The following is a 7,559-nucleotide window of genomic DNA, read 5'->3' on the forward strand; positions in this document are numbered from 1 at the left end:
TTAATCTTTCTCATATAAATTTTAAAGAAAAAAATTACAGGACAGACCAATGTTTTCATCTGTTTGCCAGCTCAGGGAGACCAAAACATTCCAGAACTGTTTCAACAATAAAGAATATAACTGAATCTATGTACAAAGTGTTCTTTGTGTGTGCAGTCACAAACCCTCTGAACATTTCCATATCAGAATGCAAACCTTCTAAACATTTCCATATCAGAATGCAAACCCCCTTTTGACTGTAAGGTTGGACTTTCCCCTTCCTTTTTGAATTTATGTACAGCTTGGACTAAAGTTGCAAGGAAGGGCACTGTGTTCGAAGAGTCAATGCTTGATGGTCACCCACTCTGCTCCAATACTTGTGGGATAGCTGGATATTAAGTCATCCTTAGGACAAATCAGTGTTAGGATTTGAATTCTGGGAATGGAGAGGAGAAAAAGGTGTCCAAGAAACAGATGTGGTTGAAGGATGAAGAAGAAAAGGTATCAACAATTCTCTTTTTTATGAAAGAGTAAATGGGAGAGTAAAAGAGATCTGTCCACATGGGCATCCTCTGCTCCTCTGCAACATGGAGAAACCAAGGGCTGAACTAATTTTTGCCTTACAACCCAAGTCCTTCAAGGCAGCTGAGGACAATGTGAGTAGGGCTTGTTATTTTGCCTAGAAATTTGAACTTTTCTGCTATATAAAGACTAACAGTGCTTAGAAGTTTTAGGCTGGATGTGTCTTTGCATCACTACCACCTCTGCCAAAGAGATGAAATGTAAAGCCAGGCTGGTGTCCTCAGAAAGGGCACGTTTGAGCTTTGGGTCATCCCAGAGTCACTGTCAGTGATGCCAGCCCAAGCACAGCAGTCAGCACTCCCAGATCTGATGGAGGCTGCAGGCACAAATTGCAGCAAGCTCAGCTCAGGGTCCAGCAGCCCAGTGAGCCCCTGCTAGGGAGAGCTCCAAGAGGGTCATGCTGCTAATCCTTCCTCCATTTTGGTGTGTTTGCTTCAGCCACAGCAGCTGGAGGCAGATGTAAGAGTGCAGTCACTGGAGCTATGGATGGAAAACGAATGCAGCCTCAGCTGCAGGAACAAAAGCATTTAACACCATCAGACAGCTCCTTGAGGCTGTGAGGTGAAGCCCAGGCAGCAGCCATGCTCCTCTAAGTCCTGACTGAGCCTGATGTGGGCATGTTGTGCTGTGTCCCCAGCCCAGCCTCTATTTCCAGCTTGCCACAGGGACTTGCTCTCCATGTCTCGATTCTGCCTTGATCCTCTTCCATTTCTCCTGCCACACATTAGTAAATGCACTTGCAGTAAAATCAATGGGAGTTTGAAAACTAAAAGTAATGTGTGCTTTGGTATGCTACTAATCCACTTATTTGGATCCTCTTACTGCTCCTCTGGGCTGCCCTGATCCTCTCTATCAGCCCACCCAGCTGCTCTGATCTGCTCTCTAAACTTGTGCTGTGGCTATATTAGCATCCCTGTCAACTCACAGGGCTGCTGCCTCAACGCCATCAATCCCCTCTCCCAATGAGAGTTTCTCTACTAATAATCCCTGTAGCTCAGAATACTGATGCAAACTAAAATAAATTCATGAAAAGTTGCTGCATCTCCTACTAAGATGTTCTATTTTCCTAAATGTTTTCCAACAGTACTTATATTTCAGGCTGGTGAAATAGCTTCAGACACATTCATAGCCACCTGCCTGCTTTTCAGTTCTAAAAAATAAAATTTCATTGCAAAGTACAATGGAGTTCAAAATCTACTCACACATGCACTTTTTAAAGAGAGATTATGTGAGTTTTAAATCTCTGTCAGGCTGCAGACTGACAACATCTGAAAAAGGTGCTTTTATTCAGCAGTAAGATACATACAGCAGCATTTTCATTAATGTGACCCCCCCTGGATTTACCTTCAGAGATGTGTAGATACTGAGGACTCCATCACCCATTCAATCCCTGACCTCTCTGCTGAGGCAGCCAGTGCACCTGCATGGGCATTTTCTCTGAGATGGACACATCCTGCAGGGATCACACTGACAACACAGAACTATGATCATTTAGCAATAACTTTGAGAGATTTCTTGCCTGTGTTGAATAGAAGCTAATGAACTCAGAAGTACAATACTTTATGCTCAACCATTTATCTTCTATATGCAATAAAGTGAAAGAAAAATAGATGTTTTATGTGCTTTTATACCATCCAACAAGATCTGTTTGGTGTTTGGATGGTGACTGTTAATACAGCTAAAATGTCTCAACCCCAAGGGATGTTAAGTGTAGATATTCCTTTGGGAAAAATGCAGTGCATGCAGTTTGACAGCACAGTCTGTATTTGCAGGGCTCAGTCCTGTAACTGCACCTTTCCTGGAAAGACTTTGTTGTTTGGGTATGTGGTGCAAACTGATGCTGGGAGTCAGGATGTTCAGTGCTTCACATCATTTGCCCTGCACTGCTGGAGTGCTAGAAAGAACAGCTACAAAAATACCAACAACAGCAAAAAAACCAAAACCAAAGCAACAAAAAAAGGCAGCATGACCATTTTCCTCCAAGATGTTTTGGATTCTTTAACAGCCACAAATGGCCACTGCTGTCAAAAAAGCACAGTCTCCCGAGTGACATCTTGGGACCAATTCCTTAGGGACTCTGATGACACAGTGCCATTAGCTGAGGCACAAATACTGTTCCTGAGAAAACAGAGTTTTCATCAGATATCTCACATATCAGCCAGTTTGGCAATAATTAGCTGTGCTTAAATGTAAAGCTTTTTAGAAGCAACAATGAGTTTTTTACACCACCTCAGTTTTACAGATAAAGCTGCTGGGATAGGAAAGACTCACACATCCTATAGACAACCTAAACAATGCTCATAAATATTGCCTGGTCAAAATCAGAGAATAATTAACAGCCAAATATTATTTCAAGTGTGTTTCTAAAAGCCACACAGGCCTTACTAACCAGTAACATCCATATAGATGTCACCACTTTCCTATTTTAACAGTGCATTCCAGAGGTGTGTCCTGGCAGACAGGAGTTGCAGGGGCTGACTTACCATGAGAACTAATCAAGTGATACTTTAAAAAGCAAAACAAGCCAAATTCAAATGCTGCCTTCATGATACACAGATGCCCTACACTTTGAAAGAGTTATGTTAGAAATATTAGGTACCTTTTTTCTGCCATTTCCTCCCCAGTATGCTTTCCTTGTCTTTGCAGTATGATTTGGACACCTGTGGTAGAGCACTACCTCAAATTTCTTCCTCAGCCTTCTCTGTAGCTGACTGTTTCTCTGACTGTGATCTCCTGGAGACTGTGTGCTGTTTGGAAAGGTGAATGAGAAAGTGAAAGCCCAGAGTGGGTTAAATTGACTAAATTAAGGGGATGGGCCCATCCCCAGTGCCAGGGTTGTAGGCAAGTGCAGTTTGCAATCCTTAGCAGCAATACTGACACCTCTGATAGAACACCTGGAGGTGCCTGTAGATGTGACAAGCTGGAGGTACCTGTAACAAAGTAGATGTTGGGGCAAAGAATGGGGAATTGGATGGGTTAATCCCTCTCAAAAAGTTAAGGACTGCTTTAATAAAAAAAGAAAAGACAGACTGAGTGTAGAGCTCCCTTTGCCAGAAGTGGACATACTTAGTCATGGTGTAAAGGCAATTTTATCCAATGTCTTTTTTGGTATAGTGTTTTGAAGATGAATAAAAGGAACCATGTACTTATCTAAAAAGGGTTTCCAAGAGTCATCTGTGCCCTTGTTACTTGAAATGAGTTCTGCAATCTTGGTCAGCTGCAAGGCATCAGTTCTGCCTCCTGTGTGTGAGTGAAAGCATATGCTGGCTGAACTGGGGTTTTCCCTGTTCTAATATCAAATAGATAACTGAAACTGGATGCCCATAAAGATATGACCTGAAAACAACTAAATGTAAACTGAATACAACCACTGAGAGCAGTCAAAATTATTCTGATCCGTTTTACCACTTTGGCAAATAGATGACATCTGGGTTATTTGAGTGAAACTGGGTTATTTGAGCTGCCTTCAATAATCTGTCTGCAGGTTGGCAGTTGGCTTGCAGCAGATAAAGCTGAGCAATCACTAAACCAGATAGAAATTGGAATGAAACACCTCATGTATGTTTTAAGCTTCTATTTCTATTGCTTACAAGGCTCTTACAAATGTTCCAAGATTTGGAATAACTTCTAGATTTCCCTTTCCAGTCTTGATTTCATATTTAATGTTGTGAAGGAAATTACTTCAAAGTAGCTTTGTGGTTAACTCTGTGGGGTTGTTCCAGAGGTCTGCAGAAACCTGGATATGGGGAAAACATGGCTAACACTATTGCTTCCAGACCCAAGCTCAGTTGCTGGGAGCTCTCAAGACTCTGAAAATGATTTTGTGAGAGCTTAAAGACCTGACTGCAGCCCTGACAGCAAATATCATATTTATTAATCACATGAGAGACAGAAATACACAGCCATAGTGGTACCAAACCAGCAGGACTGCCCTGAAAAGCAAAACAGGAGCAGTAGAAAACAAATAGTCAAGCTTTGGATTTATAGCAATGATCTAATTGACTCTAATGAGTAGAGTAATGCCATGTATGATAAACTGATAATTTGAAATACAGCTGGAAAAGCACACATTTCACTGTGTTAAAAATATCTTATAGAGTGATGTCATCTAAGGGATCATTGCACGCATGAGGGACTGGCACAGGGAAGGAATTGTCTGCTTTCACAACACAGTTAAACAGTTTCCACACTCTCAGGGCTCCTCAGAAAGGTGGTGACTTGGAGAAATCCTTTTGCAGTGTTCAGGAACAGTTTCCACTATGTGATCCAAGGATGAGATCTCACACTGTGAGCTTTCATGAGCACCATGGGTTTGTCCACCAAGTGGAGCTCCAGCTGCCCACCCTAGGGCCAAGGAGAACGTGTGAATGGAGACAGAGCATGAGAGATCCAGAACAGAGCAAGCAGGGACCATGGCAAATTGCCAGCACAGATATTGCCTCAGGAAGATGTTCTGAGGAACAGAGGAGCTTTGAACTGTGTCCAGTCAAGACCTGACCCAGCCATCTCAACAATCCATGTCCCTCAGAAAACGCTGCCCTGACCTCAAGGCAAAGAGGAGTCAAACAGATTTGCCATCCTGGAGATCAGAGAGGAAGTAAGAGTGGATCTCCTCATAAGGTGTCAGTGAAAGAAAAAAGATGTCACTTCTTCTTATAGATTAGAAGGTTTTGTAATCTCTTCAAAAAGAGAAATCTCAAATGGATGGATGGCACCAAAGATTTTTTCTCTCTTTCCTTTTTTTGGGGGGACATATTGGTGAATGTCCTCAAAAAACCAGAACCAACATAACCATATATTTGCATGCATAGTAACTCTTGTGGGAGATGTAATACTCTGGAAATTGCCACTTCTTCTCCATAGGACAAGACAAAGTCTTGATCACAGAGGGGATTTACATTACAGGATGCTTTGATTTGGAGGCAAGAGAGCACAGAACCAGAAGCACTGGGAAAAGAGCAATTGTGGAAAGTTAAATCATCAGTAGTGAAATTTTAGGCCACTTTTACAGGTACAGCATTTCTTTCCAACCTTGCCAAAGCTGTTTCACCAACATAAACTAATCAGCTGCTTCTTTGTCCCTTTTACCCCTCCCTGACACCTTTAAAACAAACAAACAAACAAACCAGGAGATCTTTGGTCTAAGAGTCACCTGACAGTAACTGCATCTTTCTCACAAATACTGTGTGAAAGTTGGCTGAACTGTGAGTTGGCTTTCCTCCTTCTTCTTGGACTGTCTCTAATCGAGATACAATGTGTATCATGGTTTAATCCCCAATGGTGCAAAGGCTCTCACTCTTCCTCAGCCACAGAGGGATGTAGGAGAGAATCGGAAGAGTGAAAGTGAGAAGACTTCTGGATTGAAAGATAGTTCAATGGGACAGCAAAGGAAGAAAACAATAATAATAATAATAATAATAATAATAATAATAATAATAATAATAATAATATACAAAACAAGTGATGCACAATGCAATTGCTCACCACCTGCTGAGCAATGCCCAGCCAGTTCCTGAGCAGCAGCCCCCAAGCAACTTTCCCTCCAGTTAAATACTGAGTGTGATGCCATACAGCATGGAATATCCTTCTGGTCAGCTGGGGTCAGTTGTCCTGGCTGCCTTGTGTCCCCCAGTCTCATTGCTGGCAGGATATAAGAAGCTGAAAAGTCCTTGACTCAGTATTAATCTCGTTAGCAAAAACTAAAGCATCAGTGTGTTATCAGTTATTCTCATACCTGATCCAAACCACAGAACTGCACTAGGTACTAGGAAGAAAATTACCTGTATCCCTGCCAAAACCAGGCCAGTGTGAGACTGGAGCAGGAAATGAAGAAGGTCTAAGGCTGTGTGCACTCTAGAGTAAATGAGGGGGCAGCTGGCACTCTGACACAAGCATCTGGATTCCTTCACCATAAAGTCCACTACAGAGTATTCCTCCAGCCTCCCAACTTCTGCCCTTACCCAAATGTGGGCACATTCCCCCAGGACTCATCCAGAGACATTCTTGGATGCTATCACCATCAGATGTGATCTAATTTCCTTTTTGAGAGCTCTGAGAAGCGTAGGAGGGCAGTTCCTGCTTCCTCATTGCAAAGCAATTGCATTCAAGCCTGAGGTAAAGCACTGCATGACTTCTAAATCCAGAACCCTCCAGCCTGGGGTTAAACAACCCCTGTAAACCACTGGGCCATTTCCTACAAGGAAGAGTCATGACACAGCTCAGGTTATCTAAAGTGGGTGAAAGCCAGCTGTGGTTACACCTCCCCAAAACAGGATCTTACAACGGGGAAAGACAAGGAAGAAATCTGTGAGGACCTAAAGAAAAAAATATCTGAGAGGAGTTCTTACTCATTCTTCAAAGCTTTTCTGGTTTTCTGGACCCTTTGAACTTTACAAGCCACAAGATGGAAATAGCTGGAGAAAATCAGGTAAATAAGGAAATGTGTCACAAATGCTGAGAGGCTGATGACAAAAGCATTTAGCTCTGGGGTGTGCACTCTAAGGAGCTCAAACCCTACCAGCTGCCACAGTCCTCAAGGCCTGAAGGAAACAAATCACAGGCATTCCACCTTCCTACATGGCATTTGCACCCTGTGTGGCTGGCCAGTAACCAGCCTCATTGAAAGGTTGGAAAAGACCTCTAAAAGCATCAAATCCAATAATTTACCCTGCCAAGTTCACCAATAACCACATCCCCACATCCCACCCCTAGCCATCTTTTAAATGTCTCCCAGGATCATGACTCCACCACTTCCCTGAGCAGCCTGTCCCAGTGCTCAACAACATTTTTGGAGAAGAAATTTTTCCTGAGGCCATGATTTATCTGGTATTAGCTGTCATCTGCAACCAAGGCCCATGGCATGAGGCACTGCACAAACACAGTCAGAGAGACTTTTCCCCAAAGATTTTTCAAGCTAAACAGAGAAGACAGCTGAATAAATTGCATGCAGACTCTCTTTAAAGAACCTGTCAAGCACCCTTTTGTAAAACCAGCTGTAC

Source organism: Melospiza melodia, chromosome 4, assembly GCF_035770615.1.
Source record: "Melospiza melodia melodia isolate bMelMel2 chromosome 4, bMelMel2.pri, whole genome shotgun sequence".
In the NCBI taxonomy this organism is placed as follows: domain Eukaryota; kingdom Metazoa; phylum Chordata; class Aves; order Passeriformes; family Passerellidae; genus Melospiza; species Melospiza melodia.